The following is a 23832-nucleotide window of genomic DNA, read 5'->3' on the forward strand; positions in this document are numbered from 1 at the left end:
TTAGACTTCATACGGGATAGCTTAGGCCTGGTAAGTTCACTAGGCCCTGGGTGTACGTCCATCTCCTCCATCATGCTTAGGGAAAACACATCCACAGATCCCAGGGAAACCCCTTCAGTTGGAGGGACCAGATCCGTGGCCGGGTTGATATCAGGCTGGCTGGTAGTATTATTCTCCATACATAACTCCATAGGCCCAGAAGCCTGGGGGCTCTCCTCCACTCCCCCCCCAGGATCCTCTATCAAGGCTGGGCTAGGCACAGAACTTTACCCTGCAGGCTTCTGGAAGTCAGAGCTGAAACAAAACACCTCCTCTCTCTGTCCTGCTAATGTTTTTTTATTTAAAACTTGCAACATAACATTACATATGAAACAATAAAACCAATAAACTTTACTAAAGGTGGCACCAACCTATATTAAAAAAGACCAACTGAAAACAAAGGCTGATTTGCCTAACTTAACCGAAAGTCCAGAAGGGCTATTTGCCCAATTCATAAGTCCAGTAAATACAAAGGGATAAAATCACATAAAACAAGAAGGTGCCACCATACAAACAACAAACCCAACTCATATACATCACCGTATCCCACTAAGAAGCAAGTTGTAGGTGCATGTAAGCCATACTTGAAAAAATTTTCCACCACACAAAATCTAATGGGGTGAAAGGACAGCAAGAGAAGCCACTTAGAAAGGAGAGGCACCAGACTTTGACCCCCTAAGGAGGTCTCAGACTCCGCCACAGCCTGAGCCAGTTAGCATTGGACATCCGGCGACCCTCCATGCCCCTCAATTTCCACACCTCGTGGAGAATATCTTCCACCACTACCTCACAGGGAAGGACTTTCTGCCGGATGGTGACCTGACACCGTGCGTTCCATGTGAAATACCTGACCACTAAACTGACTAAAAAAAGTGTACAGAAATCAAAAGCCCTCCACCTTGCCTTGAATGCCCCGTAGACCCATTCAGGGTAACTAAGCCCCGAAAGGCAGGGGATCCCCAGCGACCTGGAGACTCTTTTATAAACCTTTACATTAAAGGGACACTCGAGCAAGAAATGGTCCATAGTCTCCTCCACCCCTAGACACTCCTCCCGTGGGCAGCCACGATCATCAGCATTTCTGTGCTTGAGGTTCCCTCTTACATAAAGTCTCCCGTGAAAGGAGAGCCAGGCAATGTCCTGAAGCTTCAACGGGATTCTCTCTGAATTAATCAAGGAAAGCCCCACCGAACTCACATCACCTGGGCAGTCTCTCAGTGACAGCGGAACCCAAAAGTGGGAGTGCAGGACTCTCTTCTCCAACTCCCTTCTAGAAGAGCTCCCAACTTCCCCCGCCCCTAAGCCCCAACGCCTTGTCACCTTCAATCCCAAGGAAACGTAGGTCGGGAGATACCCATGCCGGACCCGGAAACTCTTAACGGTGCCTCCCCCATACCATGCACTGAGGAAGGGATCCACCCATACCCTGAAGCCTCCCACCCACTGAGGAGGGGTCTCAACTAGGAGACTACTAAGGTGCAACTTCAGAAAGGTTGACATAAAGAACAGCACAGGGTTAATCATACCCAGGCCCCCATCCTTCCTCAGTCGGTAGGTCACAGCCCGCTTGACCAGATTCAGCCTATTCCCCCAGAGTAACTGGAAGAAAACTGCATAAACCCTAGACCATAAAGACTCCGGCAAAAGGCACACATAGCTGATGTACAGGAATACCGGGATCAGGAAGGTCTTGATCAGGTCCACCCTTTCCCGGAGAGAGTGTTTCCACCTCTTCCAGCTCACTACCTTCCGGGAAGCTTCCTCCAGCCTTAACTCCCAATTTTGCTTGGCATAATCACCAGGGCCAAAATGAATCCCTAAAATTTTGATCTTCTCACTCGCCCGGGGAAGACTGTCTGGAAAGTTGAATTCACAACCCTCCTCCCCCATCCAGAAAACTTTACTCTTTTCCTGGTTTACTAATGAGCCACTGGCCTCAGAATACCCACGGACCAGAGTCGTTACCTCCTCAGCTTCCGCGGAACTCGACAAGACAACAGTAACATCATCAGCGTAGGCCACTACCTTCAAGGGGCACTCCGGACCCAACAGCACACCTCCCAACGAGCTACCACCAACCCTTCTGACGAAGGGATCTATGGCAAACACATACAGGAGGGGGCTCAGGGGACAACCTTGTCTTACTCCAGAGCTGACCTCAAAGGACTGACCCACCCAACCATTCACAAGAGGGAAGCTCTCGGCTTGTCTATAAATGGTACGGAGCCAATTCACCACCCGCACTGGAAGACCATACCACAGAAGTAGAGCCCAAAGGTACTCATGATTTACCCTATCAAAAGCCTTCGACTGATCTAAGCCTAAAAGGCACTTCCCCCACTTCTCCGCACGGCACCGCTCAAAGGCCTCCTGCACCGTCAGGACAGCACTGAAAGTGCTTCGGCCCTTCACAGTGCAGTGCTGAGAAGGAGAGAGCAACTGGCCAGAAACCTGCATCACTCTATTAAAAAGCACCTTCGCCAGAATCTTCCTGTCGGTATTGAGAAGAGCGATGGGGCGCCAGTTCTCAATACATGACTGATCTTTCCCCTTGGACAGTAAGATAAGGGCAGAGACCCTCATGGAGGGAGGCAATAAACCTCTGCCCAGGCTCTCATTAAAAACCTCCATGAGACGCGGAGCCAGGATGTCCCCAAAGATTTTAAAGAACTCAGATGTAAGACCATCTGGGCCTGGGGCTTTCTTGACAGATAAACCATCTATCGCCATCCTGACCTCGTCCACCGTTATCTCATCGCCCAAGAACTCAAGCAGGCCGCTAAAATCACCAAGGCCAGGAGTTTCCCTCAAAAACTGGTCCATCCTCTCTTTGTCAAGTGACTTCTCCGATAAGAGATCGGAATAGAAGGACCGCACAACACCAAGAATGCCCTCCTTCTCCTCCCTAAGGACACCCTCAGCATCGCGCAACCCCTCACCTCCTTAGCATCTACCGAGTTCCTACAGCTCTGGAAAGGATCGGGCGAATGGTACCTCCCATAATCCCTCTCCAGAACCAAGGATGCATACCGGTCATACTGTATCTCTCTCATCTGAGCCTTCACCCGGGGGATCTCCCCACTATCCCCCTGGCCAGAGATCAAGAACCCAAGTTTTTTCCTCAGTGCCATGTAGGTGCTCTCTTTTAACAAGTTATTTCTGGCTACAAGGCCCCGAAAAAAGCTCCGGGTCCTTTTCTTCAGCATCTCCCACTATTCAGACCTACTCCAACCTGCCTCCAAAAGTGATTCCTGGGATTCAAAGAAGTCCCTAAAAGACTGTCTTATCAACTCCTCCTCTAGGAGCTTAGAGTTCAGGCGCCAAAGACCCCTACCCTTCCGAAGAGTCTCCGAAGCATTCAAGGACATAGATAGGTAAACGTGGTCGGAGAACTCTACCGGCCTCAGCTCTGGAGCCAAGGTTTTCGAGCTCTCCTTAACAAAAAACCTATCTATCCTAGACCTACAACTACCTCTATAAAAAGTGAAACCCGTGTGGTCTGGAAAATGACGAATGTGTGCATCCACCAGACCAGCCTGCCTGACCATACTTACTAAAAAAAGGGAATCATAGCCCAGAGAAGTCCTTGAACCTCCCCTGTCTTTTGTCCTAGTGACGGTGTTAAAATCACCACCAAAGACTATCTGCCGGGCTGTAAAAAGGTATGGCTTTATGGCGCTGAAGAGGCATTTCTGACCCCACTTTGTTTGGGGTCCATAAATATTAATCAGCCTTAAGTCATGCCCCCTCAGTTTGACATCTATCACCATGCACCTACCTACCTCAAGCTCAATGACTCGCTGGATGGTTATCATGCCGGTAAAAAGCACCGCCACCCCACCGTACGGCTCGGCCGCAAGAGACCAGTAGGAGGGCCCACGCCTCCACTCTCTTTTGGCTTTATGTAGGTCGGCTAGTTGACCTAATCTGGTCTCCTGCAAAAATAAAAAATCAGCCTCAACCGTGCTGAAAAAATCAAAGGCCAGATAACGAGCTCGTTCGGAAAGAATAGATGCCACGTTAATAGTGGCAAATCTAATGGGCTGGGAAGCCATCCTTCAGAGCTTTAGACAGTAGTAACAACTCACTTCTTTTTTATTTTCCTCCCTGAATCCTCATCAGAGGAGCCAAACCTTTTATAACTAAGGCCTGCCTGCAAAGACTCCTCCCCCCTGAGGACAACTTCTTCCCCCAAGGGAGGGACTCCGCCTGACCCTAGCATCCTACCCGTTGACCCACCAGGATCACCGCCACCCAGGGGCCCTGCTCCCAACAACTTAACCGGATCATGAGGCAAACCAGAGGGTTTGCTATGGGGGACCTCAAGGGGTTTCTGATTAGGAGGTACAGGACACACGGGAGGATCCTGACTCTGAGGAACAAGGACCGGGTCACTCCCTGAAGACCGATCTCTCACCACCGGGGACTCTGGCACCCCACTAGGAGGGCCAGCTTCTATGGGATGGCCAGGGGGGGATCCTGTATCAAGGAGGGAACTAGGTCTTCTACGGAAGGAGGCCCAGATGGGGTTGTCACCTTATCCTTCAAATAGTGCCTAGCAGTTTTCCTGACACTGGTCTTTTTCATTATTTTTGCTATCTCCCCTAAAGGCAGGTCCCTTGACTTTTGTGATTTCCTATTTTGCCTGGTTACTTGGACTAAAGCACCTTCCCTATTCACCCTAATCTCCCCCTCCTCCATACTTTCTTCCTCGCTTGACAAGAACTGGAACCTGTTTGATAGAACTAACCCTTCCTTCCCCGTACCCTTCTTCTTGCTTTTGCTCTTTTGCCTGGACCATACATTTGTCTGAACTTTGGCCATCGAAGGTACTGATAACTTAGTTACAAGGGGCGGGGGATTTGGCGGAGGAGCAGGACTTTCCATGGGTTCTGCCGGTTTCTCCACTGGTTCCACATTTTCTACCACCTCGACTGCCCTCATTATTTCTTCATCTGTAACCGCGGCGTTATGAGCCGCATGGGGGCACTTACTGAAGGGGTGGCCTATTGTGCCACATAAATTGCACCTGATTTGGTTGCATGTCCTGGTTTCGTGGCCCATGCCCCCACAATGCCCACACTTTTGTTGGGGACAGTTGGCACTGAGGTGGCGGAAGTCCCCACATCTGTGGCACATCCTCGGCTGGCCCGGGTAGAAACATTGGATCCTATCGCGACCAATGAAAGCCGCGGACGGCAAGTGTACTAGGCCAGCCTCCGTGCATTTTAGATCTACTGTGGTGGACCATCCGCCACCCCAGACGCCATGACTTGGGTCTGGCACTTTGACCAGAGGCGAAACCATCTTTGCAAATCTCCCCACCCAAAACCCAAGGTCCGCTGCTGGTATAGACTCGTTTCTTACCAATATAGTAATTTTAACTCGCTCCTGGCGAGTTATGGCGATAGCCTTATAATTAACCCATGGATCTCTCGACCTGCACCCACCCCACCTGCTCCAGAAAGTCTGCAGGCCCTGATATGACACGAAGCTTACATCATACTCTGCAGTGTTAACAGGGTGGATGCAGGCAAAGAGATCCGCTGGGACAAACTTAAATGACTCTAGGAAATTTTTTTAAAAATCTGGTCTGTTAGGGGGGTCTTTCCCCATATATTTTAGTTGTACACCGTTGCGACGCCTGAAGGGCTGAGCCGCCGTTGGGCCAGGCCCTATATTCTGGGTATTCATACTGGGCCTTAAACCTAAGTTAGATACTGCACCCGCATATGACATCATCCCTGGGTGAATACTTGGCCCCGGGAGAGGACTCTTAGGACTTGTATTTGGCCCCGGGAGGGAACTTGGATCTACCTGGCCTGACCCCGGGAGAGAACTTGTACTTGGCCCCGGGAGAGGATCTTTTGACCTCATAATCGAGCCCTGGACAACAATATCTCCCTGTACCCTAAGACTGCTACCCCCCCACAAGTTTTGACGCGATGAAGGGCCTGCCTCTTCTGAGGCTGTCATACAGACTCCAGAACTGCTCACTAGTACATCACCACCAACCAACATGTTAGGCATAGTCTTAGACGCACTTTCTATTAAAGCAGCCGCTTTCCTGGCTCTGTCTGTTATGCATAAGGGACCATATGTAGTATCAATGATTTTGGCCTGAGTCGGGCTGAGTTCACTCCTCAAATTACCCCCCCGCTCCTTATGCTCAATCGCAACCACCCTCTCATCTGTACACACCGAGACAGCATTTTTAACTACTCCAACCGTATCAGTAGCATTAGCTGATTTGTCACTTCCGGTATCTTCCGGAAAAGCCGCGGGCAGCTGGGAATACAATACGGTCCCCCCTACAGAAGCCCGCACTGTACACCCACCGGGGACACCTTCGGTTCCTACCTGGCCCTTCACCGACCTTTGCTCACCCTCCAACACACGGATCTCGCTGTAGAGACCGCCATCTTCGGTTACCTCCTGCGACCCGGCCGCCATGTTTGGAGGCAGCGGCGCTGAGTCTTCTAGGAGCATTGCCTGTTTAATCACTTTTAATTTAACCAGCAATTCTTCCTTTTCTTTCAGGGTTTCGGCTAGCTCTTCAATCTCCGTCGAGTACATCGCTCTGTCGCGGCTAAAAGCGCGATTCCTTTTCTTTCTCTTTTTAGTGATAAGTCTGTCAAGACCGCTGATTTCCAGTTCCAGTGTCTTGATCTGAGCACCAATCTCCATCTCATCTGGCTCACTGTCCTCCGAATCTGGCAGACACACTGTTGCCGGATCCACCGCCATATTAGGCCCGTCCTCCACCTCACCCGATCCCGACTCCTGTTGCATCACAGAGTCAGATGCCTGGATCTCCCGGGCCCCTCCAGACCCCATCCTGGGTCCCGTATGGGAGGATCCTCCCCTAGCCTGTTGTATCAGCACAGGCTGCAGGGTTTCCAGGTCCACACACGGCTGCATGTTCAACCCCGCTGACAGTTTCACCCCGGGCCCCAGTTGCCTCACTGGAGTCAGGGTACACATCTCCACCTCCTACCCCCCCGTATTAGACTTCATACGGGATAGCTTAGGCCTGGTAAGTTCACTAGGCCCTGGGTGTACGTCCATCTCCTCCATCATGCTTAGGGAAACCACATCCACAGATCCCGGGGAAACCCCTTCAGTTGGAGGGACCAGATCCGTGGCCCAGTTGATATCAGGCCGGCTGGTAGTATTATTCTCCATACATAACTCCATAGGCCCAGAAGCCTGGGGGCTCTCCTCCACTCCCCCCCCAGGATCCTCCATCAAGGCTGGGCTAGGCACAGAACTTTACCCTGCAGGCTTCTGGAAGTCAGAGCTAAAACAAACACCTCCTCTCTCTGTCCTGCTGAGTCCAGTGGTGCTTTGTGCAGTGCTGTGTCCTGCTGATTCCAGTGGTGCTGTGTCCTGTGCTCTGTTCTGCTAAGGGCATTGTTATTTCTAAATTATTCCAAAGTTATAAAAAATTTATTAAAAAGTTATAAAAAAATAAATATAAAAAAATAGAAAAATGATAAAAAAATTATAAGAAAAAAAAAAATTAGGTTGAAAAAAATAGGTAGTACTATTTTCACACTACGTTCACTCTTGCAGCTGTCACTAAAAATAGGTACTGCTGTATAACTACAGTCCAGTGGTACACTCCTGTGCCGCAGATAATTTGTAAAGGCTTTGCCCAGTGTGTGTGGTTTAGGGGTACACTCTCTTGTGCTGCATATAATGGAATACCAAAATTTGGAGGATAAAGTAAGGAAAGATCAAGAACCACTTCCTCCTAATGCTGAAACTGCTGCCACTAGTCATGACATAGACGATGAAATACCATCAACGTCTTCTGCCAAGGCCGATGCCCAATCTCCTAGTACAGGGCATGTAAAATCCAAAAACCCAAAGTTGACTAAAATTTCCAAAAAAAGAAAATTAAAAACATCTGAGGAGAAACGAAAACTTGCCAATATGCCATTTACGACACGGAGTGGCAAGGAACGACTTAGGCCCTGGCCCGTGTTCTGGACTAGTGGTTCAGCTTCACCCAAGGATCTAAGCCCTCCTCCTCCCCCCCTCTCAAAAAAATTGAAGAGAGTTATGCTGTCAGCAACAACAACAAAACAGCAAACAACTCTGTCTTCTAAACAGATGACATCACAAATCCCCAAGGCGAGTCCAAGGGTGTTGGTGGTTGATAAGCCTGACCTTCCCATCACTGTACGGGAAGAGGTGACTCCATCCACCATTTGCAGCACACCCTCTGCATATGCTGGAAGGATCACCCACAGTGTAGATCCAGATTTGGATAATCAAGGTGTCAATGTTGTACACCGGGAGGAGGATATTGATGTAGCTGGCGCTGTGGAGGAACTTGATGATGAGGATGCTGATGTGGTTATTGTAAATGAGGCACCAGGGGGGGAAACAGCTGTTGTCCATGGGATAAAAAAGCCCATCGTCATGCCTGGTCAGAAGACCAAAAAATGCACCTCTTCAGTCTGGAGTTATTTTTAACCAAATCCTGACAACAAATGTATGGCCATATGTAGCTTATGTAAAGCTCAAATAAGCAGGGGTAAGGATCTTGGCCACCTAGAGACATCCTCCCTTATACGTCACCTGAATAACCTTCATAGTTCAGTGATTAGTTCAGGAACTGGGGCTAGGACCGTCATCAGTCCAGGGACACCTAAATCCCTTGGTCCTGTTGGATACACACCACCAACACCCTCCTCGTCAACTTCCTCCACGATATCCATCAGATATAGTCCTGCAGGCCATGTCACCAGCCAGACTGAGTCCTCTTCAATACGGGATTCATCCGAGGAATCCTGCAGCGGTATGCCTACTACTGCCACTGCTGCTGTTGCTGCTGGGAGTCGGTCATCTTCCCAGAGGGGAAGTCGTAAGACCGCTACGTCTTTCACCAAACAATTGACCGTCCAACAGTCGTTTGCCATGAGCACAAAGTAAAACAAAATTAAAACAAATTAAACAAATTAAACCAAAAGTATAATATAACTTATAAACACTACACTTGAAAGCTTGAGCCTTTAAATGAAAAAGTCACTCTTCATTGCACGAAGATTTGCAACAGGGACAGTTTTTTTGTTCCCAAAGTCAACAAATAACACTTCGACCCTGTCTGTCTTTAACATACTTGATGGGATCTCAATGATGAATGGTCTGTACCATGGTTGGAGGAGGTATTGTGGCCCCGGTACCAAATTGGGTACCAGGGCCACTCCACTACGCAGTCCAGATAGAGGCGTATCAGATATTAAAAAACGTTGACTGTTGCTGCCAAATCCAAAATTAATCAAAATGACCTGTCATCGTCTAAAACAAGAGGTATTGACACGCTCGAACTACACCCTGTATATGCTGCAGAGGATGTAGGAGCAGGCAGCTGTGCAGTGGAATTGAGACCATTTGAAGGTGGAGGTATTGTGGCCCCAAATTGGGTACCGGGCCCACTCCACTACGCAGTCCAGAAAGCTACCTCGGTGCAACGTTTTGGACTAAAAACAATACTGTGAGGTGTGAGGTGTTCAGAATAGACTGGAAATTAGGGGAAATTATTGTTATTGAATGTTATTGAGGTTAATAATAGCGTAGGAGTGAAAAACAAGCAAAAAACTAGATTTTAGCACTTTTTATGCTTTTTTAAAAATAAATTAGAACCCAAAACCCTAAATCATAACCAAAACCTTTCGTCAGGTGTTTTGGCAAAACAAATCAGAACCCAAAACCTCAAGCTAATCAGAACCCAAAACACAAAACACTAAAAGTGCCCGGTGCACACCCTTACCAGGAACAGGGCCGGACTGGGACTAAAAATCAGCCCTGGCATTTAAAGCACACGGGCCCACCTCTGTTGATGAGCAGGAAAAAAAACACGTGCCACAGCGCATTTGGTGCGCCGCCAAGAGCATGGCTACATTATGTTGAGGGCGTGGTCAAAATGGTGCATTGATACATACATTATAATAAAACATTACATTTATCAGGCCCTCCCCATCCACATTACGTCACCCCCCCAGACACATTTTGACACCCCTAGCCCACTGTACTTATCTATGCTTCTAATGCTGCTGACATTCCTGTAGAGTGAGCAGGGAAGCTCTTAGTCTCACGAGATTAATAAATCTCATGAGACTTAGAGCTCCTCGGCTTGCTCTGCAAGCTGTGTCCTGCCCTGGACTGGAAGCACAGATTCCTCCTGCTGACCAGAACTGGATTAAGGCTCGGGGGGCCCTGGTACTTAAGTCAGGGGGGCTCCTATGATGTAATTTGGCTATTAGACACATTTTTGACAAATACACAGGCAATACTATGTGCACTACTGTTAGGTGCACGCAGTTCTGCCTTAACAAGCAGTACAGTGTGAAGCAGGACATATCTCCCAACTGTTCTTGTAGTCAGACCAAATCCTGACTAAGCGGGACAGTCACCCACCAAATTCAGAACAGTTGGCAGACTGTCCTGGTCTCTCCTACCTGTCTTGTCATTGTCACCACTTGTGGCTGCTGGTGTCTTTAGATCAGTTGCTGCTTGTCTGGATCCTGGAATGTTGGATGCCCTATTTAAAAAAAAAATTGAGTACATGAAATTTAGCCCCGGTGTTAAATCAATATAACACCCACGTTTTATAATTAGGCCTCACTGCAGCCCCAACATTAAAATACTAGTATTCACATTTGATAAATACATCAATTTCCCTCCAACTAGCCATGACATTAAATAGTATTCCAATTTAATAAATAAAACTATTTACCTCTCTCCAAACAACTCCAGCAAGAAATTAAATAGCATTTACGTTTAATAAATATATCCATTTCCCACAACCCCCCCAGGCATTAACTCATAATCACATTTAATAAATAGACCTCATTTTCCCCAAACAGCCCCACATTCAATTAATAGCTCCCAAACCACCCCAGCATTAAATTAAAAATCCAATCACTCCATCTTAAATTGTTAGGCCCCACTATTAAATAGCCCCACCATCACCTCACAAAAAAAATAGCACCCAATAATTAGCCCCTACCTGCAATTCACCATTAGATTAATAGCCTACCTCCCACATTATATTAAGACCCTCCCCCCTCACACATTATAGTCATACACCGGCCCCCACACACATACAGTAGTCATACCCTGTCACACACATACACACTCTATAGTCATACCCTGTCACACACAAAACATACTATAGTTACACTGTAACACACACATTCTAGTCATACACTGGCCCAAACACACATACTATAGATCCCCTGTCGCACACATACTATAGATCCCCTGTCGCACACAAAACCTACCATAGATCCCCTGTCACACACACAAAACCTGTCATAGATCCCCTGTCACACTCACAAAACCTGTCATAGATCCCCTGTCACACTCACAAAATCTGTCATAGATCCCCTGTCACACTCACAAAATCTGTCATAGATCCCCTGTCACACTCACAAAACCTGTCATAGAACCCCTGTCACACTCACAAAACCTTTCATAGATCCCCTGTCACACTCACAAAATCTGTCATAGATCCCCTGTCACACTCACAAAACCTGTCATAGAACCCCTGTCACACTCACAAAACCTTTCATAGATCCCCTGTCACACTCACAAAATCTGTCATAGATCCCCTGTCACACTCACAAAACCTGTCATAGATCCCCTGTCACACTCACAAAACCTTTCATAGATCCCCTGTCACACTCACAAAATCTGTCATAGATCCCCTGTCACACTCACAAAACCTTTCATAGATCCCCTGTCACACTCACAAAATCTGTCATAGATCCCCTGTCACACTCACAAAATCTGTCATAGATCCCCTGTACACAAACTACCCCCCCTTACCTTGTGCGCTCCGCGGCGCGCTCTGTAGTGTCTTCTATCACATGGGACGGCACTTATCACATGGTGCACGTCCCATGTGACAGTCTTCGGCAGATCCATTCATTTCATCGGAGGGGAGGAGGGGACGCGCGGCAATCAGTAAGTGTAGTGCTGGCCCCATTGCTCAGCGCACAGACTGTCATGCCGAATTCCGGCATGACAGTCTGTGCGCTGAGCAATGGGGCCGGCCAGCTAGCAAACGGCCCATCTGGCCATCGGCCCTTCTGGCATTTGCCAGAAGTGCCAGATGGCCAGTCCGGCCCTGACCAGGAATATAGACGGGACACTTTAATTCTGTGCAGGGGAACTTCACTCTCTGCAGTGTTTTTGCTGTGACATTTTAGATCTCTCCCCGGCTGTTCCGGAATTGTTCCAGGACGGGTCTGTACAAGCATTGGATATAAAATACCTGGCAGATTACACCTCTCATATCAAAATGGAAATTACACAGTTTACATTGTAACAATCCCTCAATGAACAGTGAATAAAGACGTGTGAGAGCCATTCACAGGATATCTATTTTCCCAGCGATGGTGTAATAATATATTTATTAGCTGTTTGTGTGTGCCCTAATCCACATGTTTTGGACTAGTTGGCCAGTGGAGATACAAGCCAGTGACTGAATTGGCTGTCTCTTTAACTCCGTGGGAACAAAGTGAGTGAGCCAATTTTCTGCCTGGAGAGTCACATCGGTAACACTAAAAGGGGTCACCCAGTCACCACAGCCAGGGACTTGGCCCGCAGCCGCCTCTGCCGCCAGCTACCGAGAACCAGCTAGGAGAATGCTGCTGTCATCCACTGGCTACATCATGCTGCTCATCTTAGGTATGTCAGGTCACACTTACACCCACATTCTATTTCTGCTACAATGTCTGTATTAAGATTGTGACTAAAGAGATTGTGTATGGAATAGCTTGGATTAGAGATCACTGTTGCTGTCAGTACCTTTACTTTTAGTAAATAATAAAAAAAATCACATTATCTTTCTAGGTGTCAGCAAATAAGAAATACAGATCAGTAAAACTGACATCCTCCTGATTCATATATTCAGTAGGTAGAATAGATCTTGGAATTTTGATATTGTTATAATAAGGCTTGATTATCTTTTTCTAGTGACATGGAGTTAATTAACAGTCAGGATTCTCAAAATTCATTCGAAGGTGTCCAAAATGTGCCTGTTTTGATGATATCACTAGTTTTGTAAAATTACAGTGATTGCTTGAAAACAGTGACTCTGTCAGTAGCAGATCAGTTACAGTTATGGACCTTGGTACAGGTGTTGTGTATGAACCTTATCCCATTGATGTCCCAGTTATACAGGTCCATTGCTGGTATGATTATGAGAAATATAGTACTCAGACAACTAGTTGGACTATTGAAGGATTAAACTACATGAGTAACGTTTATAATATGGTAATCCTCTGAACAATGTTATAATCTTCAGGCAGTGATGTAATCAGTTTAATATGGACTCATTACTTTTGTATACGATGCTCTCTGCTGTACTTTATGTGACTTGTAGGCAGCCTTACCTCACCTGCTTTTTTTAAACTACAAGTCACAGCGTGCCCTGCAGCATTTAGCCACAGGTTGCTTACCTCTGTTCTATGATATGAAGTAACTTATCTATAAGAGACATTCTGGAACTTATAGTTCCGCAGCATGTGTAGCATATTTGGTATGATGCATAGATAGCAGGCAGGAGTAATGAAAACCTAGAAGTATTAGGATTTACTGCTGTCACCCACGGTATGGTAATTTCTCTTTCTGTTAGAAATCCCGGCTGTATATCTCTGGTAAGGCCATATGATGGGTGGATTGTTACATGGAGAAGAGACACTATAGGCTGGATGACAATGTGTTAGCTATACTATTAAATAGGATTCCACCTTTCCCCTACCTGCTGTAAAACCTCTTGATCCTTGTCCTTGTGCTATCAATAAAAGGTCTAAATCTGTCCCAGTAATTCTGGATTCCTCCCTACAACTGGGTCCTATAAGTACATTTACCTTATCTACCATTTATAACATAAATATCAGTTCCTCATATTTAACCAAGGGTCCCGCCCTTCAACATCCCTACCTCACATCCTTCTCTATTTCTCCCTGGAATAGGCCGCCTTATCATTTGCCTGGAAGGGTTTCTCAGATGACTCTGTGTTGTCTTAGCCTCTGGACTGACATTTCTGCTGGAACAGGAAATTGCAGGTAGATTAAGAGTTCCTGATTTGCCCCAACAACATCAACCAAAAACAATTTTAATTATTATTACCATTTATTTATATAGTGCCAGCATACGCTATAGAGCCTTACAATTGTGGACAAACACGACAATAAAACAAGACAGACAAAGAGTTTACAATCTATATGAATAATTCTGTTGGAGTTACAAGCACATCAGTAGATCAGGGAAAGGTACTGTTCTTGTTACTATAACTCCCAGGACATGTTACCTCGGTGCAACCTTTTGGCCTAAAAACAATATTGTGAGGTGTGAGGTGTTCAGAATAGACTGTAAATGAGTGGAAATGAATGTTATTGAGGTTAATAATAGTGTAGGAGTGAAAAAAAACCAAAAATATGGATTTTAGCACTTTTATGCTTTTTTAAAAAAAAATCAGAACCCAAAACCCTAAATCAGAACCAAAACCTTGAGTGGGGTGTTTTGGCAAAACCAATCAGAACCCAAAACCTCCAGCTAATCAGAACCCAAAACACTAAAAGTGGCCGGTGCACACCTCTAGATTCAATTAACCTCTATTGATATGTGATTAAAGCAGAGAGTCCTAAGTACTCCCCATCATTGGTGGCCAATCACAAGCAGCGAGCATGGGAAATTCCTTATGATTGGATAAACAGCTAAGGTGAATCTTGGGCAATTGATTCTTCTCTCATTCTGCAGCAGGCAGATCACATCTTAATTTTGTACAATTTTCTTTCAAGTGGATTACCAGATTAAAGACACAAATCTGTTTTTGATTTCCCTTTGGATTAATAGAAGAATATCTGACTAGGATTATCGTTTGTATTACAAACAGAGGTATTTCTGTATTTAAAAATGCAAGATTTCACTTTGGATTAAAAACTACATGAATTCCCATATTTATTGTCTCAACAAAATTTAATGATGATAATTAACAGTCCAAATAACTTTAACACTTTGATAGCACAATAAAATAATCATTAATATGGCCAAATCTTAGATTATTCTATGGATCTTATTTACTAATTAACAGATAATTTTACAGTTAATATACACACAGAGATGTTGCTCACATGAGATTTCACTTTGCCTCATGTCACCGGAAATGCATCTCCCCATCTCCTCTGTCAATCCGATCAGTGACCACTCACATCAGAAATAGCAAATTGTGAAAAGTAGGGGTAAAGAGGGAAAGGACCAGTTCTTCCTCCTTGTGCTTCTTGCACCCTGTCAGTCATATTACTCACTTCTGCAGTATGTGGCCACTAAAAAGTACAATGAGGGGGGAGTGGTAAAAGGCAGGTGTCGCTTCAGGTATCAGATATTGTAGACATTTGGAGAAAATGGAAATGCCTGGGGAAATCTAAGCTCAGGTTCAGCAAATATATATGTTTATATGAATCTTTAATATCAATTGATGATATTATTTTAATGGTTTTAAGGGAGGATTGAAAGTGTCATGAAATGAGATTAATGAAGTTATGAAGTATTTTTGAAAAACAGGTATCAAGCACTTAAGATATTTTATACAGAATGAGCCCCTTTTTTATTCATTTTTATTATTATTCGCTTTAAAATTGCACAATTGTATGTTAGGCAGCACTTTTTTCTTAAACCATAACACAAAACAATGTCGTTTGGTAACTGAAGGAAACCAACTAAAATGTGCATTAAGTGTTAGTGAAACTCTCCCTAACATATTTCTTTTTAATGATGCTATGATTGGTGCTGCGCTGTACACTTCATTCAGTATGTATGATAATTATTGCATCCACTCAATGTGGTAATTGCAGAAAAAGACTGGAGGTCACAAAAAGTGCTCTAAGTCCAGCAATATACAACTTTCCAAGAGCTATATTATACAACTCATTAAACTATTATGAGCCATAGCTGACAGAAGACCACATAGCTGACATTAAAACAGCAAAGTAATAACAACTTTGCAAAGCTGCCTCAGTTTAATATTTTAAGTGTTTGACTGATTTTATGTTTACATTTATCATGTGTATGACAATATTCTAAATTCAATATAGCTTTTGGTGGTGTCATGGAAAGTAGAGATTTGCATCACTTAGTATGCACATCATTTTGTTGGAATGTAAAAGAAATATGTGAGTTCATGACCTGAGAACTACACCATAAGCACAATAGAATATTAAGAAAGCAGGTTTGTAGCCAAGAAAGATTTTAATATCCATTCATTGCTTTAAACATCACATGGATGTAGCCGACCTTGGGTTACTAGTAAGTACTGTTTGCATCGTTATGGAAACTGTTTTGTTTTTTAACTTGCAGAATACATTATTTCTTTCATTCTGTTCGTCAGCATCATCATTGTTTATTTATAAGGAACAACAGAACAGTACAGTCAACAAAATATAAGCAGAACAAAATACAAATAAGTAGAGGGCAAGAGAAACTACATTACAATATACAACGAGAAAAAGAAAACCTATCAAAGAGGACGAGGAGACAGGAGGTAGAGAGGGTCATTCTTGTGAGAGCTAACATTCAAGAGGGATGGGGGGAAGAAAGTGGAAGGGGTACATTGTGTGAGTGTAGGAAGTTGTTTAGAATGGGGTAGGGAAGCAAACTGAGATGATAGGTGTGGAAGTAAAGAAGTGGAAATAGCAGGTAGAGTGTAAGGAGGAAGCTGTCTTAGGATGGGGTAGGGTAGGCAAGCACAAAAAGGTAAGTTTTGAAGGAGAGCCTGAAGAATTTGATAATGGGGGTATGTCTGGTCAGAGTTCCAAAAGTGGGCAGGGAGTTCCAAAGGTGTGGAGCAACACAAGTGAAGTCCTGAAGGTGGAAGTGTGAGGTGGTGATAAAACAGGTTGAGAGGTGAAGGTCATTGAGAGAAAAGAGTGGGTGAGTAGAGGAGTATTTCTTGTCAAGTTCGGAGATGTTGGAGGGGGAGGCGTTAGAGAGCCGAGTCTCGCCCCTCTGGACTAAAATATGTCAACCAGTCCCTGATAAAGAATACATGGTTTTTATGTTCTGTTTTTAAATTCAGAATATTTGAAGTCACAGAGAAGGAGGTCGCATCATGGTATCCAGAAATGAATGCCTTTGTGTACATGCGATAAGAATGACACATTACTGGTCTTAAATATCTCTGGTCTTAAATACATATCTCCTTTGACCTCTGCCCAAGAGCCCCACATTGGTCCATCCCGATCAAGTGGGCTTTATCCCAGACCACCAGGCCATGTATAACATGAGGCGGGTGATAAACTTGATTGCTACAGCTAAAAAAAATTCTACAACCACTCTGGTGGTGTCTCTGGATTTGGTAGGGTTTACTTGCGCTTTATGAGAGGTACTCTCAAAGAAATGGGCATTCAATGTTGATTCTGATACAGAGATGCTTCTGAATGAAACCAGACAAGGCTGCCCATGGTCTCCTCTCCTTTTTGTTCTCTTGATGGAGCCACTACATCTAAAATCCACAATAACCACAATATCTCCAGCATATAAACTGGCCCTAGAGAATATAAGCTTTCCTTGTGTGGATGATAGCCTCTTAACACTTACAAACCCTCTCTCTTTATCACTATCACTGGGGGCTAGATTTACTAAGCTGCGGGTTTGAAAAAGTGGAGATGTTGCCTATAGCAAACAATCAGATTCTAGCTTTCATTTATTTAGTACATTCTACAGAATGACAGCTAGAATCTGATTGGTTGCTATAGGCAACATCCCCACTTTTTCAAACCCGCAGCTTAGTAGATCTAGCCCTAGATGTTAATATATTTTGAGTACTGTAGAGTTTTGTTATTTGTAGGCATTCTGATTAATAAGGATTTTTATTTTTAAGGAAATATTTGACATACATAGAAAAAAATATTCTTCTGGGTGTTTGTAGCATGCTTTGCTCACAAAACTTGGTTATTCATCATCATCCTCATCTTTTCAGTATAGTAGTGCTAGCACACAATGCCAGGACATTCATAGGCAAGCTGCTCTTTGTATTGCTGGTTTTACAAAGAAACATACCGGTGAGAATCTGGTGGAAAAACTCAGGAAAATTATAGTAAAATGGCTAACCCCACTAAGAATCTCCTCAGGGTTCCTCATTGCCGATAACGGAGCTAACATTATATGTGTATTATGGCTGGGTGAATTTCAATACGTACCATGTTTTGCACACACAATAAACTTGGGGGTTAAGAATTTCTTTAAAAAAAGAGAGGTTGGTGCAGGAGATGCTGGCTGATGAATTCAGTGACCGCATGTAGATCATTGCAGCAGATTCCAAAAAATGACCTGCCATGCAAACAACTAAAAACAAGAGGTAGTAACGAGGTAGAATTCCACACTGTATGCACACTGCTGTGTCAATATGTTTCATAGGGATTGCATCTTTTATTAAATTTACCATGCATTTGTGCCGCTGCACTGCCCCTAATTTTAGCCACCCACCTTGCTGCAGCCTATGCCAAAATTTGTTAAAATGTTGACAGTTGTAAAGAGATCATTAGAAAATAAACTGTAAATGATTGCTAATGCTATAAATAGTAATGTAGGAACAAAAAAAACTAAAAGTCACATGATTTTACCTATTTTCACAATTTTTAATTAAATCCAAAACCAAAACAAAAAGGATTGTTGTCCAAAACCAAAACACAAAGATGGTTTTAGAACCAAAACCAAAAGCAAAAGCAAAATACGGTCTGCTCACATCTCCAGTACATTGCTGTTATGGAATACTTCACTGCCAGTACAGATTCCATAGGGCATTTGCAGGAAGGCATGTATGCCCAGAGGTGTCATAAATGTAGTGAGTAAGGATAACTCCTTGCCCAATGTGATCTGCCAGAATCCACACGTGACATCCAGAGTGGTGAATATCTTTGCATTTGGCATGTCGGCAATTACTTGCTCCACGAGGGGGTGATGCATTCTCATCATAGCTTTATTCACATGCACAGGATCAATGCAGATGCATACTGAACCATCCTTTTTAACTGCAGCAACAATGGGCGACACCCACGGTGTGGCTTTTACCACTGGAGCAATGACCTAATGAAGTCATACAAATTATTTCTGCTATCACATTATCTTTCATGGCCAAAGGCACCCTTCTGGGAGCACACACTGTAAAAGGAACAGTCTCATCAAGACGCATGTTATATGTAACATGGAGTTTTCCAATGGTCTCGCAATCGAACAGATTAGCAAAGTCTCTTAATCCTAGAATATCCTGTTGCAGCAAGTTCACATCAGCACAGAACGTTATTAATGTTTATACTGTCTGTCAGACCTAGGTTTGACATTACTATCCACAATAGGAAACTACAGTGGGACACCTGTGGAGTGAAACGTAGCTATACCCACAGTTTTGATTATCTGGCCATCGTAAGCAATTAGATTCACTGTGTGAGAACAGTCAATAGGTGTCTGGGGTTGGTACGCTGGAGGAGTTAACATAATATGACATTGCATTTGGCGCCAGTATAATTTTTAATTTTGATGGTGTAAGTTGTCTCCTTATCAACTATGGTGGTAAATATTTCACCCTTTCAGCCCTGAGGTCAACACTCTCACAGTGAAGACCCATGTCAGGATTGTTTTCTGGTGGTGTATCTACCATATGGACTCGGTGCGGCAGGCTGCTGGAACGTGCACTGTAGTGTTGTCTGTCATCAGCGAGCAAAATGATTTTATTTACCACAGGCATTGAGGCGTCTGTTGAAAGCAGGACATTTGGGATGTTCATAGGAATGGCGAACGCCGCAATTCACACAGCGTGTTTGTTGCTGCTCGTGTTGCCGGAGGTCACATATATCAGGCTCTTTTTTCAACTCGATTGAACTTCTGCGGGACTGCTCATGTAACATGCATATGTGTGTAGCAGTGTTCAGTGTTAGTGTCTTCTCCCGCAGGAGATGTGTACGAGTGACATCATCATAAGTCCCACACATAAGTCCTTGATATGCTCACTTGCTAAGTCAACATATTCACATTTCTTTGCTAATAGTTTCAATCTGGCAGAATGTGACTGGATGCTTTCAGAGGGATTCATTTTTCACTGGTAAGTATATCTCATCAAATTTTTTTATTAGTGTGTCTGGATCCTCCTGATCCTCCCCCTCTGAATAGACAAATGTGTCAGCTTTATCTACAGCTTCAGCACCAGCTGAATTGAGCAGGGTGTATGTCTGTACCTTTTTTGATTTGTCTGAGAGCCCCGCACAGCAGTATACATGCCATTCCTTCTTGAATTTGAGCCATGCTTCCGCAATGGCGTCGTCAAAAACAAGTGGATCTATGTGTCAGAGACCTTATGCCATTGCAGCCAACCTTCTGACACCATGTAGAACTGTCTGAGTTCAAATCAAGAAGAAGAGGCCGGAGAGCTGTGAAAACATGTCTTTATTATGTGGTATATACTGAGAACTAAAAATGGATGCCAGGTATTTCCTTTTAGCCAGCACTTCCCAGTTGGCAAGTGGATGGCAGTGATGTCACTTCCATCAAACACATATAGCATACATCTACAGATAGTGCCCTAGATTTTGAAGATGCTTTCTTAAACTTTATTCCTGCATGATGTTTTTCACTAGTAGAGGTAGTAGCGGCAAAAGTACTACTACTGTGTGCAGCTGCACTGACACTCACATGCAAACACCCTGTTTTTAGACAGCTTAATATGGCACTGAATGATTGAAAGAACAATTATTGATTTAGGTTAAAGATTTTTTTGGGGTGTGCAGCTACACTGACACTCGCATGCAAACACCCTGTTTTTGGACCACTTAATAAAGAAGTCACTGCACCTCACAAGATTACTTTCTCTAGAAACACGTTAAAATTTAAAATAAATAAATCTAATTGCATTTTGGATTCTGCTGCTAAGAGTCATACAGTAAAAGCACACTGTTTCTCTCCACTAAATACCAGTTCAGAATGATGTCTATATAGTACCATATATATATATATATATATATATATATATATATATATATATATATATATAAAAATATATGTGTATATATATATATATATATATATTGTGGCAAGAGCCCGCTACAGCTGAAGCACATGCGAACAACTTCTTCTTTTTATGCAGCTTTATTGTCAGGATGGTTAAAATGTATTTGACACCGTATGAATTTCACAGCAATTATGGAGACCCTAAACGCTAGCTACACATAGACCAGCTCTCTCAAGACCAGCCAAATTCCCCAGCATTGGTCTCAGTGAACAAATGACACAAGCAAGCTTTTATACATGGTACTCCTTCCCCAGCCTTAGCTTGATGGGCAGATGACACACCCACCTTCCCTTTAAGAGGAAACTCCCATCACTGGCTCTGTTTGCACTAACAGACACACCCTGTCTGTTTGCTGAGAGGAAGGAGCTTTCAAATCATGTAAGTTAACCAAACTTTAAACTACACATAAGTCTTTACCTGGTTTATCCTCAATCTAGGTGCATAACTGCGCCAATGTTTTACTCTGCTTGAATGCTTTCTCTGCATCTTGTCAGATAAATGGCTCCCTTTGTTACAATATATAGCAGTGTCTGAACTCACTTCACAAGTAACTACTTCAAATGGTTTCAGCACCTTGCCCAACGCGGAAAGTATTCTCCACTGCGCTTGAGTAAAATATACCCCCCCTCCTATTGCAATGTCATGGCTTGTGGAGTAAACGTGGATGGCTTTTCGCTATTCCTCCATCCGCAGAAGCATATACAGGGTGGAATTCCACCTTGTCACCACCTCTTGCTTCAGTTAGCGGCAGGTCAAATTAAATTGCTCTTGTAGCTGCTGCAATCATCTACATGCTGTTGCCGAATGCTGAAAATGTCCACATATTTTACAGGCCACAGACAGCCTCTCCTGCACGTCCCTGTCATTTTTTAAAAAGCTCTGCACCACCAAGTTTATTGTGTAAGCAAAACAGGGAATGTGATGGAATTCACCCAGGTGTAATGCGCTCACAATATTGGTGGCGTTATCAGAAATGACATATCCTGAGGAGAGTCCAAGTGGGATAAGCCATGTTGCAATGACATCCCTTAGTTTTTGTAACAGATTGTCAGCTGTATGCCTTAGTGAAGTCGGTGATACACAGAATAGCCTGCCTCTGACAAATGTAACGTGTATCTATCTAGGAGTGTGGTCTCCTGTTGATGTGATTTGGGCTGCTGTTATTCTGTTGAAGCACACTGGGATATATATATATATATTCTTATTCAGCAGTAAAAGTCCAGTGGTACTGCAATATTACAAAGTTCACACATTCTGCAGTATCAGTCCAGTGGTGCTGTGTCCTGTGCTCTGTCCTTCTGAGTTCAGTGGTGCTGCTGGGTCCTGTGCTGTGTCCTGTTCAGTCCAGTGGTGCTGTGTCCTGTGCTCTGTGCTTCTAAGGGCATAGTTATTTCCCCATTATTCCCAAGTTTTTAAAAAATAAAAAAAAACTTCTAAAAAAAAAAATTAATTTTTTTTTTTAAAAAAAGTAATTATAACAAAATTTGCAAAACCAATCCAGCAGTATAAGTCCATTGGTACTGCAATATTACCAAGTTCACACATTCTGCAGTAACTTGTGCTACATATAATGGAGACCAAAAATTTGGAGGATAAAGTAGGGAAAGATCAAGACCCACTTCCTCCTAATGCTGAAGCTGCTGCCACTAGTCATGACATAGACGATGAAATGCCATCAACGTCGTCTTCCAAGCCCGATCCCAATCTCCTAGTACAGGGCATGTAAAATCCAAAAAGCCCAAGTTAAGTAAAAGTAGCAAAAGAGAAACTTAAAATCATCTGCGGATTTACGACACGGAGTGGCAAGGAACGGCTTAGGCCCTGGCCCGTGTTCATGACTAGTGGTTCAGCTTCACCCAAGGATCATAGCCCTCCTCCTCCCCCCCCTACAAAAAATTGAAGAGAGTTATGCTGTCAGCAACAAAACAGCAAACAACTCTGCCTTCTAAAGAGAAATTATCACAAATCCCCAAGGCGAGTCCAAGGGTGTTGGTGGTTGTCAAGCCTGACCTTCCCATCACTGTACGGGAAGAGGTGGCTCGGGAGGAGGCTATTGATGATGTAGCTGGCGCTGTGGAGGAACTTGATGAGGATGGTGATGTGGTTATTGTAAATGAGGCACCAGGGGGGGAAACAGCTGATGTCCATGGGATGAAAAAGCCCATCGTCATGCCTGGTCAGAAGACCAAAAAATGCACCTCTTCGGTCTGGAGTTATTTTTATCCAAATCCGGACAACCAATGTATGGCCATATGTAGCTTATGTAAAGCTCAAATAAGCAGGGGTAAGGATCTTGCCCACCTAGGGACATCCTCCCTTATACGTCACCTGAATAACCTTCATAGTTCAGTGGTTAGTTCAGGAACTGGGGCTAGGACCGTCATCGGTACAGGGACACCTAAATCCCGTGGTCCAGTTGGATACACACCAGCAACACCCTCCTCGTCAACTTCCTCCACGATCTCCATCAGATTCAGTCCTGCAGCCCAAGTCAGCAGCCAGACTGAGTCCTCTTCAATACGGGATTCATCCGAGGAATTCTGCAGCGGTACGCCTACTACTGCCACTGCTGCTGTTGCTGCTGTTATTCGGTCATCTTCCCAGAAGGGAAGTCGTAAGACCGCTAAGTCTTTCACAAAACAATTGACCGTCCAACAGTCGTTTGCAATGATCACAAAATACGATAGTAGTCACCCTATTGCAAAGCGTATAAC

Source organism: Mixophyes fleayi, chromosome 3 (assembly GCF_038048845.1).
Source record: "Mixophyes fleayi isolate aMixFle1 chromosome 3, aMixFle1.hap1, whole genome shotgun sequence".
In the NCBI taxonomy this organism is placed as follows: Eukaryota; Metazoa; Chordata; class Amphibia; order Anura; family Limnodynastidae; genus Mixophyes; species Mixophyes fleayi.